General features: G+C 42.5%; 1 protein-coding gene across 35 annotated transcripts in view; it reads right to left on the bottom strand.

Moving 5' to 3' along the window:
• LOC142929607 (uncharacterized) overlaps nt 1–18,648 on the bottom strand; it is a 391,053-nt gene that overhangs the window by 344,877 nt on the left and 27,528 nt on the right. For 28 of the 35 annotated variants that reach the window (XR_012945767.1, XR_012945769.1, XR_012945764.1 and 25 more), the window contains one exon: nt 16,395–16,514. The exons of 1 other annotated variant lie outside the window; for it this stretch is intronic. The gene's annotated coding sequence lies outside the window, so the exon portion shown is untranslated. The remainder of the gene's footprint in view (nt 1–16,394; nt 16,515–18,648) is intronic. 6 more of the 35 variants (XR_012945770.1, XR_012945775.1, XR_012945776.1 and 3 more) reach the window with 1 other exon arrangement.

Here is an 18,648-nt window from a genome sequence, read left to right as displayed (position 1 = left end):
CGACGGGTTTGGCGGAACGCAGCAATGGTTGAGCAGCGCGGTTAATCGCGCGACACGTACGGACATGGCACTCCATGTAGCACCGTGTTCAGCGAGCTTTGCTGAAAGATCAATCCACTGCTTTGCGTTGCAATTAAAATATTGGGGAAGGGCAGTGGTGCAGTGGTTTAGCGCGCTGCACTATGAACCCGCCCCGTCCCCCCGAGTTTAATTCCCAGCCATGGTTAGCATCAGTGGCTGCTGGAACCTGAACCTGGTTCTGGGCACAACCCGCTCCCCTAGCTTCACATCAATCCAGTGATCAGCATGGTAAAGCATGGTAAATTATGGAAAGGTATGGTCAAAAAAACCTCCTTGACAAACACCATGAGGGGGGAGATGGGGGAGGGGAGGATGGGGGGGGGGGCCTTCAAACAGCAGTGGATTGACAAAGGACTGAAAATAATCGTTAGTTTTAATTAAAATCGTAACACTCAAACCACACTTCAATCTGTGCTGGTCTTAGGAGGGTGGTTTTGGGCCCTTGCGGTAACTGGCTGCCAGTTAACCCTTTACACAACAGTTAATGTTGTACAGTATATGCAGTATATATATATCCTTGAAGCCAGTATGTACAAGGCACGTTACATAGCATTGATTCACAAATTAAATACAATTTCACGTGCTAACGACACACGCATCGAGCTGTGTATGTAAGAATCGATAATGTTATGCCTCATGAAAAAATCTACGGAGAAATATATGCTAACGTTACATATAGACTACTGTATTCTCCAGATTACATAGTGTAATTTCCCCTGTATCTTATCATCCAGGAGATGTGTGTTTGTGTGCCTGGATTTGTATAACTTTATTGACACCGGGCACTAATTTAGGGTGCGTTTTACTTTCTGGAGAGTCTTACAATATGGTAAAAGAGGAACCAAAAAAACTGTACAGATGAGACGTAAAACACATGGCAAACATTAGAATCAGTACAAACAGTACAAACGGACGCATCTCAGTGGCTATGTAAACACTCTATAGATTGAAAGTATTACTCTTAGAAGTAGTCGTTAAAAAGTACAACAGACAATAATTCTTGAATCGCGACCCTGAATCAGGGGAATTAATTTAATCACTTGGGGGTGAATTTGTGACATGTATAGCACGTGTATTATTCTCCGGATTATAAGATATGGGGTTTTTTTCTCAAAATTTAAAGCAAACATTGGGACTGCACATAATCATCTGGTAGGTCTGTGGGTGTGTGACCAGATCTGAAGAGTGATCGTTTAGTGGTAAGCACACTGTGCTATTAAGTCAGAAAACCCAAGCTAAATTCCCGCTCACGGCCAACAGCAGTGGCAATAATCTGAACCGGTCCTGGGCCCTCCCCTAGGTCGACTCAGCCTTTAATTTGTATTTGATACGGTGTGTAAATATACGCGTTCATAGGTGCTCGCTAACAGCACGTGCCCAAACAGTTTGTTCAAGGTTATATGGGGGAATCTTTGTCTTTTAGGGGCAATCCATTTAGAACGTACGCAAAAATCTGTCAAAACGTGACCCCTCCCCCCCTTTCTGTAGGCACGCGGACTTTTTACACCCCCCCCCCCACCTGCGTACGTACAGCCTGACGCACCCCCTCCCCCCCCCCCGAATCCTATAGAACGGCCGATATTTAATCCACGCAGAAACGATCAAGGATTAATAATATTAACGTGTTTAAGCAAACAGATAGTCCACCGCCGGACTATCGAACTTCATTTGAAGGCCAATGTAGGACAAATTATTATCGAGGCTTCACCCCCCCCCCCCCGTTCCCTATGCGTTCGCACATTGTCAGTAGACCCCCCCATACGCAAGCATACGCATTTGGGTTAACTCCCATCCCCCCTCCATGCGTACGTACTAAATGGATGGCCCCTTACCAGATTTGTAAAACTTTATTGACATTGTGCATAAGTTTTGGCATGGATCTTCCTTTCCGGTGAATGTTATAGTCCGGAGATATGGTACACGCAAGAGATGTGAATAGTTTTTTTCTGCGTAACAAATCCTGTATAAGCTCGCTAATCACACCACCGTACTCACGACACATTGCAAGGTAATGGTTTTTCTCATTACAAAATATTCAAAATCCGCATCACAGTACTGAAACAATGCTGTCTTTAATCAGCCAAAGCATAGTTTCACGAACAAAAATAATCCATGTTTCAGGATAGAGTACAGTGTGACCTTTCCTCATTGTCATGGCCAGAGAAAATTCCCCCCCCCCCCCACCACCTTGTAGTGTGAAAACGAAAAACTGTTCAACATGTGAATAGGATAATATTCAGCAGTTTAAACCAGCGCAACACATTGGTCGTGTGTTTAATTACATGCCACACGTTTACACAAAAATAGACAGTGGTGCGTTTGAACAGTGCGACATTTGCATGCTCTCCAACTGAGGTTGAACGAGATTAATGCATTCGCTGTCTGAGCTGGAAACGTCACAGTTACTCCCGTCATCATCATCAGCCATGGTCGAGCCACTGCTGGATGAAGACCAATTCAGTGTCTGCCATTTGTTTGTTCATTGACCCCGTGTGTCCCTTTCTGTTTCTCGCCTGTATTTCCAAGTGGGTATCTCTACATTGCTTTTATAGCCTTCAATTTGCAATAGCCACTGTTGCTGCTGCGTGAAGATGAGAATTACGTCATTAACTTGCATGTGTATTGTAATCCGTTCGTTGTTTCCTTCTGTCCCTCGATGTAGTTCCAAAAGTAGAAACTCTCCGTGCTTCATTGAATACTTTCCAGTCTTTGCACACTTTCCATTCTCATTGTAAATGTATTTTTTTCTGACTCGTAAGTCATAACAGGTAACATGTATTCATCATGGTTTTTTTACCTAAATACTGTACTTCCGAGCACAAAAGTACGTTGGAACGTTACAGAATCCATGCAAAGGCATTGACTGTTCTTCCTAGAATGTAACATTATTGTTACTCATTGGGTGTACAGTAATTCCTCATGTAACACGGAAGATGCATTCCTGAAAAGTTCCGCTTTAAGCGAAAAACGCATTGAGCGAAAACAATCTCCCCGTAAGAAAAAAATCGTAACGATAAAGTTTGGCAAGATACGATGTACACGCACAATGCGACATGCCGCTGACAGAGAACCGAGTTGAGGGTAACGCCGTCGCGTACCGTGTATCATCCCAGAAATCCCACCACCGCTCAGCCGTGCAGCTCAAGAAAGTAGTTGGTCATCGACCGCTCAGAAACCACGTTATAATGGGGCACGTTCCACGTTACAACGGGGGGGGCACGGGGTGAGTTATGCGAACAGTGTTCACTCATGGAAGAACAGCGTTGCAGCTAAAACGAGTTATAGTGTGAACACCGCACGTTAAGCGAGGACTTGCCGTACCAGCTTCATATTCATGGTCCCAATCAATATGCATCACCAGGGGACACGACTCACATGGAGTGGTTGACAAGAGCCACAGGCTCTGCCAATGATCACTATCCCTTGTATTTTTTCAAAACGTATCCAATGTTTTAAGCTAACCATTTCATGACCTCTCCTTGAACGCACGTTTAATGTCTCAAAATTAACGTGAACTTTTCTTAGCATTTTTTTTTTATACAGCAAGCCACTTCATTTTGTACGATTCTTGATATTCATGGGGTGGAGTGGTGGCGCAGTGGGTCATACACAGCACGAAGAACTTGCCTGCCTGAATTTGATTCTCAGCCATGCTTATCCTCAGTGGCGATGTCTGAACTGGGCACGGGCCTGTGTTTAGTATCGGGAGGACCTTCATCCAGCAGTGGATTGACAAAGCGCTGTGAATCATTATTATTATTTACTCCTCAATTGCAATTACACGTAGTAATAATCGCCCCCTATTGAAATACTAATGCTCACTCTTAGGCCAGGTACTGGAGTCATCTTGTGCTGCATAGGGACATCTGCCACTGCGGGTGGCCTTTACAAAACAAATTATTCAATGCCCCAGCATAAGGGCGCTCTATTAAAAACAAATAATGTTTTGCCATTTATGTTTTTGTTTGCACTGCGTATGATGTTGTTATGTAATCAAAGTGAATATATTTAACGTACAATTAGAAATTATTTTATTAAAAAAATGTCCAATTGCATTCTGGGTCAATGCAATACACTATACATGAAAGGCATGGGGAAAAGTGAGAACTTTTCCAAAATATTATACTGCAGCACACGTGTTTGGGACTCAATGTCAGTCTAGACTAGCCAGACGGCATGCCATGAATTTTAAAATATCTGAACGTCTGACATCTGCTATAGTAAACAATGGACTGTGTGTGTCGATGATAAATGAGTGCATATGTGCAAGCGCATATGCGCGATACGTCACGGTGCAAGGAATCTGTCGCATGCATTGGTGTCTGTGTTGTTTTGCGTGCACACGCGTGCCTTAAGCATGTGCGGTATTCCCTCCGTTATTCGTGAGGGATACGTTCCGGAGGTGCTCTTGAATAGCAAATTTTGCGGATAATGGTATTGGCCTAAGAAAACTTATTTTTTAATGAATTACTTTAAACAAATACAAAACTAAGCTGGTTTAACACGTAGGCTTTCGCGACCAATATTATTCATGTGAACAAAACTAAGCTATTAAATAAAGAAGCATTATCAAAACACAATTAACTTACCTTGAATTATGATGATGAGCATCATCACTTATCTCATAACTTTATCTCATCACTTTATATCATCACTATCTCCCTCAATGTAGTCGTGTAGAGTTCCAGATATGATTCGCGTATAGCCAAGTTCGTGAATAACAAGGGAATAGTAAATGGCTGTGTCAACAAGAAGTCAGGTTGGCAACTGCGTGTGGTGGCAGTGTTGATTGCTACAGATTGGGTCAGCACCCGATTAATTTAATGTTGTGGATCATTAGTAATTTGTGGATGTATAAATTGAGAATACACATTATTCCATGAAAAACATTCATAAGCAAAAAAAAACCTATCTTATTGTCCAGATAAAGCCCAATGATCTCTTAGTTATTATTCAGTGGCTTAAATCAACACGTGTGACTTTATGGTAGCAGCCAAGCAATCTAAACGCATGTCTCAAAATGTGGAGGGAAAACACCGGAGGGCCCAGAAGGAAATCCACGTGACCACCACGGAGAGAATGAACACGCGGACTGCAAGCATGCAACAGACATGGTCAGGGTCTGGGATCAAACCCATGGACTCCTGTGTACCAGGCGAGGGAGATAACATCTCATTGCCATCACGGCATCCCAATAATTAATTAGGATAACATTTTCCAAGGTACATAATAACACTGACGTATATACTCTATATCTATAAAAGGGAAATTTGTGAATATGTGTGTCTGTTCGAAATGTTTAGCATACTTCCCAACATGCAACAAACTTGAAATATGGCATGTGGGTAGCTTCCAGACTGTACACCATGCAAAACGTCTAAAAAGATACTTTTATATTTTGGGGGGCGGGGGAGGCGCAATAATGGATATATTTTGCACGGCAAGTGAGCGGTGACGTCACATCTGTGATGTCACCCGCAAGCGGCAGCGTCATGCAGTGTACCTGCTGACGTCACGCATCCCCCCCCCCCACCCTCCGCGTAGGCCGTGTATTACGGTAATCCAAGACAAGAATCCAAGTCTCGGGCGAAGCCGGGTGGTAAAGCTAGTACTAAAAATGTGTTGAATATTTATATTAACCGTGTATGTCTGTATCAAACCTGGAGACTGGGATTGAAGTAACAAGCACCCTATAGGTTGGATAAGATACAATTTAAATCCTGACCAACAACAGATTCTGCCTGCATTCGAGATGCAGGTAATGCACTCTTGAAACTCTAAACATTCCAACATGGATCGTTACCAATCTTTGCAACCGATATACTGGGTAATTCTAGAGAAAAAAAGACATGATGTAGCAGCCACTGTTATGATTATATTAATTAACGATTTATAGCCCTTTGTCAATCACACTGCTTGATGAAGGCCTCCGAAGGCTGTCGGTCATGGCAGGCTGCTTTGACCATACAGTACTTTATCACAATGGTCAGTGCTAGGTTAGCTAAGGGTGGGCCCACGATGTTAGCCGCGGCTGGGAATCGAACCGGGGTAGGTCGGGTTCATCGCGGCAGCCCGCAAACAACTGCGCGCCAACGCCGACCACCAGGAAAGTTAAACATCACTTGGGAACATTTAACGGATCCAGCTGGTTGTGCAAATGTGCACCTGCTAGCCACTGCACCACCACTCCGCCCAAATTTACATTGTGCATGTCCTATTTCACATCGGTACAGTACTGAAGTGCATTCAACCATAGCTGAGCTCTCAAAAGTGTGAGAGAGCAAATGCACGCAACTGTCCAGCTGGGGGCGTGAGGTTGGTAAGTCACCGAGTGAGAATCCGTTGAACGGATGGAAGAAGAGGTGGGGAAGGGGGGGGGGTTGGTCCTGGTCTCCGCATGACACTCGATAAATCAGTCGCCAATGGGTAGGAGAGGGAGGCGTGGCTCAAGCTACTGCGGCTTGATGCATTCTCACGTTGTGGATCTTCCGCTGGTGGAAATTGCTGTGCTCGCCGTTTAATAAGCACCAATTTCCACGCGCCACAAATGCGTGAACAACATACAACTCCTGGATTAAGCACTCCCCATCATTGGTGAGAGCAGGAAACCCGTGAAGAATGCCTGCGTGCTGTGTTAAATGCGCAAAACTTGACAAGGTCCTACTTATAAACATTGCATTTTGTTCACATATTTTACAGAATTTTACCAACAATCAGTATCATCATCATCAGCCATGGTCAATCTACTGCTGGATGCAGGACGTTGCCATGTCTCACAGTCTGGCGATGTAACCATTCAAGTAGCACCGCACGTGAGCTGGTCTCATTAGAATCAGAATATGTGTAATACTAGAGGAATCCGATGAGCTACGAAGCTCTTTTTCACAGACTTCCAGTCGGGGCGCGGGGTCAGCGAGTTACATGCCCATTGTTCCAACTCGAGCAAAGTTTGCATGTTTGGCACAGTTTTTACAGTGTATTAAAAACCCCAAGCGATTCATATTGGTTTATTCAATGACAAAAAAAAACGCAAAGGCAGTCAATCTGAATGATACTTTCTTTACCCAAAACGGTTTATCCACAGCCTCTAACCGTTTGTAAATCGATTGCTGGATGAAGGCTTCCTTCCCAACCTCGTGTTGGTCCTTCTGGCAAATTAGTCTCTTATAAACATTAGCAGCAAAAGGGAGGAATGCTTGCCAATTTATCTCCACCTACGGAACGAGGGTTCTGCAGCCAAAGCAATTTTCATTTGGAATGTAAAATACGCAAGGCTTGGTACGAGGCTCTCATCAGCCCAACCTATCTAACGTTGGGCATTAAAGGGCTCCCTAGGAAAAAAAACAAGACAAGTTAAATAGCATGGTGACTATACATATATAAATAATAAATGTAGGTGACACATTTAACATGTATATGCAGAAACATTGTACTTGTGTGACTTTTCATAGGAGTGTACATATTTATTTTGGTGGCAACTGCTACACAATAAATAGTGCACATTATCCATGCAATATAATCCTAGAATAATTAGCAGTCATTAATCAATCCAATACTGTATGCAGGCCCCTCCACAGGCCATGGGGATTGTTTGATCAACCTTTGCCAATGTGGCTTGCCTTTTACTGTACAGGATTTAAAGTACACCGATTACAGAATTCTAGTTAAATACTGGAGTTACAAAAAACTATTCTGATCAACAAAATCAACTTTGTAATTACATTTCTCGAGGGTTGGAGGGGGGGGGGGAGAAAAAAAACCCTTGTGAAATTTTCCCATGATGCAATGCAACCTCAGGGGGATAGAATGCACAATACCTTGCATGCCCTCTGTTGGCATGCGTGTGTACTGCTGCATTTATATTTTAAAGTCAATACAGGTTAAATCTTGACTTAAAGCTTTCGTGACTGCAGGAATTCATATTATTGGGTCTTTCGGTAAAGTCAGTTATTTTTTGTTATGTTATTTGAACCTATCTACGTGACTTTACTGAAAGACCCAAGAATATCAATAGAGGTCACTGTGTCTGGGTGACTGCATTCTCTTGCCTGGTGTCAACAAAGTAACACAAATATGGCTCACACACACACACCTATTAGATGCAAAAACGCAACTCTTGTCTTTTCCTTTAAAATACGGGGGAGGTGGGGGGGAAATAGGTATGATAGCCATGTGATAAGCACATATTGCCATGAGGTAGTAGAAATATCACTATTGTAATACTGTGAACTGTATACTTTTTCTACTTTCAGTTTTGTTTAAAAAGTTCTGTTTTCTTATCTTCGTGATTTATTCATTCGAATTATAATCCAGAGAATACGGCAATAATAGTAAACAACCATATTACACAAATGTATGTTTTTGACTCTTAATTGCCACGTTTAACGTTGCCCAACGTGTTGCAATCCCAGGATGACATCCCACGGACATGTCACTAATTGAGTTATTATATGATCAGGTCATCTTAGCACTAGTATTGTGCAAAGATTCAGAAGCTAAACTTTACAGACATCCACCCACGGACATTAATAAAAACCTGCTGACCATGCATAATGAACCCAGGCCTGTGCATTATTCACTACAACCATCAGTCACGTATGTGAATATACTTGCAATTAGTTTATCCAGAGATGACATTACCACCAAATACTGCATCTACAAGTCATATTTTATCAGAAGCCAGTAGTTTGTATTTTTATTATTTTGTTTCCCTTCTACGTAACTTTACCGATAATAAATATATATTTGTATTAGTTTATTGTTTCCCTTCTACGTGACTTTACCGAAAGAACCAAGAACATGCATCCCTGCAGTCACGGAAGCTTTAAATCAAAATTTGACAATTACATTGTTTTGGGAGATTATATAAACAAAAACTTTGTAAATATTTTTATGATTATGTTTTTTAAATTGTGACAATAGAACCGACGTACAACCAATATTAACGGATAATTTCCCGTGTTCGTTTAACAAAAACATATGTACGACACTGTTCCATTTAGATTTAATCGACGTATTAAAACGTGACCTATGACGACCGACAAATGTAACCTTGTAGGGCTATTTTCCTAAAATGCGACCTCCGTTTATCCAGCAAGGACTCAACGTATCTCAGGTCTAATTGAAAAGGGCCCCCTGTAATGTGTTGCTCATCAAAATGTAAAAAAAAAAATTACGAGTGGTTTGCGTGCATTGGAGAAAATCAACAGACGCCGCCTATACGATGTTGTCACGGCAGATGGCAAAGACACATTAGACTGTTTAGATTCTACACCTCTGGAATCTTTGATACAGTCTAAGACTTGCACGAAAAGCTCTCAGCAGCAGCATCGTTTGCACCAATGCACTGGACTGATGCAAAGTGTCAGACAAGCTTCAGGCCTTGACCCGTCCCCCTCTACATTCCAAAACCCCCAGGTGCTTGTGGTTTGATGGACTGACGTATGGCCATGACCCTGATATAAGAAAAAGACAAAAAAAATGAAAAAGCTTTCCAGACCGTTGCTGCACAGTGGAGAGAAAAACATGGCTCGTGTATCTTTTAAAATAAAATAACAACTATTCTAACGCTCGCCGTGATGTATACATTCTGCAGAGTGACATGATTATCACGCAAGCCATAGTCAATAGACTGTTTGTAAAATGCATTCAAACGCTTCCGTGCTCGCACTCCCATGCAATTTTGTGTGTGTGGGAAATGATACAGGTTTGCCCTCGCTCTACGCGCTTTGCGTTTTTGCAATATTGCGCGTATATATGCGGCTAACCTATATCGACCCAAATTTCGCGACGTGTGGTTTTAATTCACCCGCGCGGTCGGACAACATCGTGTGTAACTTGTACACGCCACTTGGCCGGCAGCTGTCTCGCGCGGTGAATTGTGGGGGTTGGGGGTTGGGTGACGGTGCAGTCCGTGCTACCAGACTTCGTGGTGTGCTCCATTTAAAAAAATATATATGGAGTTTCATCCTAAACGATGCTACACTAAAGTAAACATTTTAAAAAATTTTACCAGCTAAGGCCAACTGAGACATATAGATCTTTTTTTAGAAGCGCCCTGGTTATCACACATGATAGCTCAACGAAGTGCATGTATGTATGTTGAACTTCTTTTGCAGCGTACATAGCCAACCGTGCTAATCGGAAGTGAGGGGGAAGGACAACAAAATAAACACAAAAAGCGACTCTAAAGTGGCTCATCATGTGGAAATTCATGGCAACCAAATACTCTAAACGCATGTTTCTGAAAGCGGAGGGAAAAACCGGAGGACCTGCAGTAAAATCCACGCGCGATCACAGAGAGAACATGCAAACTCAAAATATGCAGGTGTCAGGTTCTGGATCAAACTCACGAATCATGTTAACTACCTCAACAAGTGACGTTAGCAAGTAATTGCAATCCTGCATCTTTACCTTAACCTTTGGCGTGCAATATAAATAACGAATATAATTTCTATTCTCTGTCCCTTTTTTTCCTTTGAAACACTCCACATCACACCATCAGAATTGCTGCTTTTTTAAGTTTACAAAACATGCCTACAAGGAACATAACCATTAAAATGGCATGAGGCAAAAGGAAAAGATTGCAAGAGCTATCCTCGTGCTTAGAGGCCTACACAAGACTCAAAATCTGCTCAAGTTTTCGGCCAGCATTGCATTTGGAATTGACATTGCGGAGGGTTCTTCTCATACTCTTTTGGTTCTTTCGGTAAAGTCACGTAGGTATAAAATGAAATAAATTAAATCACGGCATTTCGGGCGCAACACAAGCGTCTTCTCAACTAAAATATAAAAATTATAACGCAGCAAATTTCACGCATGAATATCATCGCCTTCAACGGCTTACCCCGAGCCCTCATTACTTTGATAGTGGCGTTGTCTTTGAGCTGTACGCCTTTTGGCGTCATCTGGTCGAGCACCAATTGAGACGAGGCTCTAAAGAAAGCTGTCTCTGGCGTGGACCAATCAGATTCAAGGACAATGCATATATTATCAGTGTGTTTTTTTGTTTGCATTTTGACTGCAAGTATTGTGGTTAATGCAGACATGAATCCTCGTAAAAAAAGGTTTCAGTTTTGTTGCCAGAAAAAATGGTAAAACCCCTATTATTATATAAAATACAGTAAAAAATTACCAGAAAACACTTTATAAAATGGATTACTAAAAAGTTTATAATATCGACCACAATGTAACGCCTTGAAACAACAGAGCAGAGGTTCCCCTTAACCTTGATGGGACCAGCTGACCCAAGTGTCAGCCTTCAAATATATTTTGTGGACCACAATGCAGAAAAAAAACAGTGTTTGGTGGGAAAAGATCATATCCGCAGTCACACTCCCACGGAAAACTTCCCACAGCCTTGCGCATGACCAATAGTCCTTAGACCACAGCTTGCAAACCACTGTAATAGTGGTTATATTCGGCCCAACAACCATTGCAGTACAGATTGCAGTCTGAACCGAGTCTAAAACCAGTGCATTAGTTTTTTTTTTTACAAATGTAAATACACTAAAACGTATGTTTTAAGAATGTCTCGTCACACAGACGCTAAGTAACTGCATTGTCTTGATGAACGTAGGTCATCGAACTGTACAGGAACTAAAATAATAATTTATGGCCCTTTGTCAATCAACGGCCGGATAAAGTTCTACCCATGCAATGTCGGTCATGGGAGTTGTTTGACCGTTCGTTACAGCTTTGGTCAGGAGCAGCCAGATTATTTTACAATATCGCTCGCCACTGATGTTCCCCATGTCCAGGAATCGAACTCAGATTGTCAAGTCCAAAGCTCGATGCGCTAACTGCTGTGCTGCTGCTCCAGTAATTTGTAAGTTTTTAACTCCACGTGCCACAAACAGAGTGAGGTGTGTTTTCAGATTGTGCCAGGTTTCTTCAACTATACAATTAACATTTTTTGCATTTGAAATGTTTTAATGATTGACAGTTCATATGGCCAAAACAATAACTTATGAGTTGTACCATACCAATTCATTAAAATGTCTTTGCCGACATAAAATTAAGGGTTTCAGTGATTTTCTCTGTCAGTTTATGGAGGTAACTGTCCCCGTGGTCTCCTGTCCCCGTGTAACCCTGTCCCCGTGTCACCCTGTCCCCGTGTCTCCTGTCCTCCTGTCCCTGTGTCACCCTGCCCCCGTGTCACCGTGTATCCTGTCCCCGTGTATCCTGTCCCCGTGTCTCCTGTCCCCGTGTCTCCTGTCCCCGTGTCTCCTGTCCCCGTGTCTCCTGTCCCCGTGTCTCCTGTCCCCGTGTCTTGTCCCCGTGTCTCCTGTCCCCCTGTCCCCGTGTCCCTGTATCACCGTGTATCCTGTCCCCGTGTCTCCTGTCCCCGTGTATCCTGTCCCCGTGTATCCTGTCCCCGTGTCTCCTGTCCCCGTGTCTCCTGTCCCCGTGTCTCCTGTCCCCGTGTCTCCTGTCCCCCTGTCCCCGTGTCCCTGTATCACCGTGTATCCTGTCCCCGTGTCTCCTGTCCCCGTGTATCCTGTCCACGTGTCTCCTGTCCCCGTGTCTCTTGTCCCTGTGTCCCCTGTCCCCGTGTCACCCTGCCCCCGTGTCTCCTGTCCCCGTGTCTCCTGTCCCCGTGTCTCCTGTCCCCGTGTCTCCTGTCCCCGTCCCTAATTACAGCGACTGAAAATTAAGCCAGTTAAAACGCTCAATTAATATCCACACTACTCAGACCTTAAAACACATGACATTATGTGACGGTCATTGCGATGAATCGAATTTGCAACTAACCTTTGCTATATAAATTAACCGAATGTTGGAGGAATAAAGAGGGATAAAGATATTGCATTATTTTATCATCATTATAACTGAACACAGTAATATTAATTGTCAATCCACTTAAAACTACTTGGGTCTAAAATTATTATTTTAATTGTGATAAAACGCAGCAGTTAAACTAAACTAAACTATTTTTAATTTGACCAGGTAAGGCCCAATGAGCTCTATAGCTATTCTTCAGAAGCGACCTGGCCACAAACGATAGCTCAACGAAGTCGCTTATCACGTGGAAATTTACAGCAGCCACATACTCTAAACGCACGTTTATAAATGTGGAGGGAAAGCCGGAGGACCCGGAAAGAAAATCCACATGACCACGGGGAGACAGACACGCAAACTCCACATATACAGCAGGCATCGTCAGGGTAAACATCAAACCCACGACCTACTGCATACCAGGCCCTTGTTGGTGTGCTTGAGTGTGTGATGAAGCGGTTAGCGCTACGCTGCGCTACGAACCTGGCGACCCGAGTTTCGATTCCCGCTCACGGCCAACACCGGTGACGATTATCTGAACCGGTCTTGGGCCTCCGCTAGGTCGACTAAGCCTCAAATGAAGTACCTGGTGGGGTGCGTAAAAACATCGCCACTGGGGAGACAAAGACGGCCGGGCCTGGTGCTGGCCACCCACCCCCTCGTGTGCCGTTCTGGCCTTGAAAGGTGCTCGCTAACAGCATTTGCCCCAACAGTTTGTTCAGGCTACACGGGGGATCTTCGTCTTTGTATCCGCCCTACATGAGCCGCACAAATAAAGAGGGGACGCTTTACACAGTACAAGGCTGCCCCACTGTGCCTGTTCCCAAGTATTTACTCTCTCTCTCTCCACACAGCAGATTCACCTCTCACACTGAACCAACAGCTGCCATTATTTATTGTCTTTTAAACTACATTTCCCATGCAGCATTCACCGCCCCCTCCACCCCACCCCCGTCGCAACAAATGGGTCATTAAATAATAAAAGTGAATGGCATGTTTTAATAGTAATAGGTTTTTACCCTTTTATCTGGCACCAAAACTGACACCTTTTATACAAGGGATCATGTTTGCAACAACCACAACACAAGCAGTCAAAATGCAAACAAAAAAAGACAACTCTGATAATAATATTGGCACTGTCCTTGCAATTGGTTGGTCCACACCCGAGACGGCTTTTCTTAGAGCCTAGTCTCCCCACTGGTGTTGGACCAGATGACGCCAAAATGCGTGTTTTAAATTACGCTGGATTTGCAATAATTTTTATTTTCTTTTTTTAAGCCACGCGCTATGGCGCTGAAACGAGCACAGACTCGTGTTGCTTAGTTAGACGAGCTCTGAGTAAGAACCTTGTAGGGGGAGCATGGATAAACAGCCAGGGTGGATGCCACAAAATAACTCAAGGCTTGCAAGAAGCACTTTGTACTCCATTATCACATCCAATATGAATACAATAACTTTCTGTTCAACAGATGCAACGAAGAAACGCGCACATGCACCACCTCGGTTCATTTCAATCTCATGGACCCTTTAATAGGAGAACATAAAAACGACGTGACTTTGGGCATCTAAATGACGCAAAGATATATCGTACCAAGGTTAGTTACAGGGCACCACTTAAGCGGAATCGAAGCAGTAGAAGAGTACTTTTTTTTTACTGATAAAAATGTTCTGTTATATTTCGTGAAATATTCAAATTAACAATACTGTAAAAAATATACCACTCAAATTTTTATATCAAACCATTTACATTGTATATATTGTGAATGTAAGGCAAGGAATGAAAACCAATGTAGTAATTCAAATATTGTTCTGCTTTTACCTTCATTTAATATTTCGTTAAAATACCAATTACTCTTAATTTCCTTGTTAGGCGACTTCCTAGTGGGATTAATAAAAACATAGATCTATCTGTGTATTGTGTATGCATATGTGCACATGTTAAACTTTGAGACATTCCAATGCGGTGAATAAAAGATACCCAGTCTTGTCAAGATGATCACAGTTTAATTGTTTAACTTAACTTCAAGCGTAAATTAATTTTTATTTAGTCACGTTTTAATTCATGCAAAAAAAAGAGCTTACCACAAGTCCTGATTGAAGCCCATTCATTAAATCAATTGGAGCAACTTGAATTTCTGAAGATTCTGTCTTTCGCATAAAATAAAACACGTGTATTTCTGCATGTCCTTTTAAGCGATTTGAAAACGTGGAGTTAAATGAAGGGCCTGTGGATCTCCGACAGACATGTTTGGCAAGCCCTAAGAGTTTCAAAGCACTCAAAAGATCGTATTTCACTCCCAACAGAAACATAGCAGGTTCCAGTTCAATCTAAGTGACGGGACCAGGTGACCGCAAAAGTTGTAAACAGATGAGCTTTCTATTTGAGACACGAACTTAACTCCAAACTGCAACTAAGGGCACCAAAAACAATGCCCCCTTGACACATCCACTGTAACCCTGAAGTCTTTTCCGAAAGCCTGCATTAACATTTTAGCAAAGTAACGTACGCCTCGCGTTCATTTACAGCCAGCATGGACTTTTTAAGAGCTTGTGCATCAATGCAAAGAAACAGCACCGAGCGATGTGTTGTGTTGCTTCTGAGCTCTATGAAAGATACACACCATCTCGGCTTACAGCGTCCATAAAGCACGGTGCATTTCTGAAGGTTATCTTACTTGGATAAATGTGTAGTACTTGTGTGTGTGTGTATATATAGTGTGAAACCGGTGAAAAGGAAGTCGATGATTGTTAAATCCCAAAGGGTAGTAGCCTTTAAAGGGAGCAACACAGATTTGCAACACAATAAACACAAAATTAAAACTAGTGGAAAAATTATATGCAGGGCTCGTTAGAAAAAAAAAACACATACAAGAAATATTTTTTTTTTAAATGAAGGTACCAGATGTAATACTTGTAAAGGTTAGCTTCTCTTCACAGAATTAAAAAAAAATCTCCATGACCATATGGAATAACTGTGTGCATCAAAAAAGTTGGACCAGCCATAGAGTAAAATTAGCCAACTGATAAAACTCTAAATGTTGAAACAGAAATGAAAGAATGCAATTGTGGAATGATGCCTCAACAATCATTGTTTCATTCAGAAATAGGAGACAAAAACAGAGTCGAAGAATTACAGGACTCATGACCATCCTAACGAAGGTACAAGGCAGACCTCACTTCACGTGACCCCGTAGAGCACTGAATTCGCGAACGCGCTCTTTATCCTGGAGAATTTTTATTTATAATTTTTTTGGTTGAAAATAAAATATCAATCTCCAAGTGCCAGGAAGCGCTGGCCAAGGAAGCGAACCCCGCCCCCCCCCCGTCATTCGCTCAGCCAATGAGAGCGACGAACGCTCTCAGCTGACCAGACCCCCCCCCACCCCCCACCCCCAAGGACGATTTAATGATCACGATTCGAGGTCACGATTAACATTTACAAAAATAAATTACAGATTTTTTTTTGTTGTTGCCAGGAGAGACAAGGATAAGAGTCTCGCAGACGCCACCAAAACAAAACAACAACAAAAGCTCACCACAGAAATGTTGACGGAGGGCATCGCTAAGATCACCGAGGTCCTTGGAGCTCTTCCCTGAGAATGACGCGGACTTGGGAGTGCAGCAGCCGCTCCTCCAAACTCGTCTCCCACCGCTGCCTTGTAGGAGTACAGCAGAATACACTCCTGAGTACAGTACATAATACTGACAAATTTTTATTTATTTTTCATTCTTGAAATAATGTTTACCGCCTGTATTATTATTAGCGCTATCACCGATACTCCGTTGAGGCTCATATTGCTTATAGGAAATAAATTGCGCTGTCGGGAACGCATCCCCATAAACACAATGGTATAATGACCCCTCTTAGCGCTGATTCTTGAGTGCTAAGCGAGGTCTGCTAGTATGTGGACAATTTAGTGGCCAACCAACCACCGTGAGCAAGGCAGAATTATTTACTGTATACATTATGATCCAGATTTATGCAAAAGGTATATATGGATAGTAAATAAATGATTGCCAGACTTTTAAAGGCTACAAAAAGGCATTTGATTGGAGTGGAAACTGAGAAAGTTGTCGTTTATCATCCAAGCACTCAGTTATCCAACCCTCATGCTGAAAACAAATATAGAGAGTATTATACAGAGATATTTTCTATAAATTATCAACAGCATTTATAATTATGGAATTTACTACTATAATGAGCCAAGAATGTCTGTGTGTCCCGCGCGTGACGTCACTCCACGTCGGCCATCCCCTCATTAATACTCATGAACAGGTGATGTCCTCCACATGGACGCCCCCTTCATTAATAATGAGCGGGTGACGTCACTCCACATGTAGCACCCCCTGCTCATTAATAATCATAAGCAGGTGATGTCACTCCACATCGAAGAGCCCCCCACATTAATAATCATGAAGAGGTGAAGTCTCCCAAATGGACACCCCCTCCAATAATATTAATTAGCGGGTGACGTCACTCAACATGGGGGGGGCGCCTCCTCCCCCCTCCTCAGCGTCAACTTACAACCCTCACTACAAAGGCAGAACCCTCACATCACGCGACCCCCATAAAGCTATTGAGACATAGAAGTAAAAAGGACGTCATGATGAACAAAGGATTATAACCGCGGCCTTACAAATTTCACACGAATTGATGCAATGAATATCACGTCGCTGTCTGCTTTTCGCTTGCAAGTTTCAGATTTACTGAAATACACCCGTCCTTGGACGGGCAAAAGGCTAGTAGCTACACTAAGAGTGCAAGAAGAAACAAAATACAAATCAGAATAAGAGTCAGGCTCTCACTACGTTTTTTACTTTGAGATTATAATCTATATGTTCCAAGAATCTGGGTCAGGGAAGTAAAGGAGCAAACTTAAACTGACATATAGTAAATATTGACTTCAAGTTTTCGTGACTGCAGGAATTCATATTCTTTGGGTCTTTCGGTAAAGTCAAGTAGATAGGTGCAAATTAATAAGAATAAAATAAACAAAAAACTACGACATTTTGGTCACAACGTCATCAGGAGGAAATCGCTAGGGTTGTGATCGAAAGGTCGTAGTTTATTTATTTATTTTATTTTTATTCATTTGAACCTATCTATGAGACTTTACCGAAAGACCCAAAGAATATGACAGATTTTATGACATATTGTACTCATTATAACGAGGGTTGCCACAAAACAATTTTGAAAAAACAATATATCATTTACACGCCATGAGTTACCCGTGACTTTGTATGTCACAATTTAACCAAGAGCATTTGTTCTTTGCCCTCTTCCTGTTACAAATAAATACTATTTCAAGGTTGTTAGACTGCAACTGTAGTTCACCTAACGCATGCGTGACAGGTATTTTAATGTAAGAATAGGTTGATTGGTCCACACTGGCGTGCAATGCATATACTACCAGAGCATGTTTTTTGTGTTTGCATGCTCACCACAAGTACTACGTGTGGCTAATGCAGACACGATTCCTTGCAAAAGGTTTCTGTTTGATGTTTTAACATCTTAACACAAACTGTTTTATTGCCAGAAAGGGGAAAACATATTCTTAGATTTGATACTGGCAAGGGAGGCCCCATAACGTAGTTTAATCTTTGCTAATTTACAACTAATAACGCTTATAAGGCCCATGGGGAACCACGGTGGCGAGATGTTAACGACCTCGCCCGGTATACAGGAGGCCGCGGGTTCGATCACAACCCTGACGCCTACATATTTGGAGTTTGTATATTTTCCCTGTGGTCGCGTGGATTTTTTTCCGGGTCCTCAGGTTTTTCCCTCCA

The sequence above is a fragment of the Petromyzon marinus genome, chromosome 32 (genome assembly GCF_048934315.1).
Source record: "Petromyzon marinus isolate PM22_M1 ecotype Great Lakes invasive population chromosome 32, UKy_Petmar_22M1.pri1.0, whole genome shotgun sequence".
NCBI lineage: Eukaryota > Metazoa > Chordata > Hyperoartia > Petromyzontiformes > Petromyzontidae > Petromyzon > Petromyzon marinus.
Note: the sequence above shows the minus strand (reverse complement) of the source record. Positions and strands in the feature narration are given on the sequence as shown.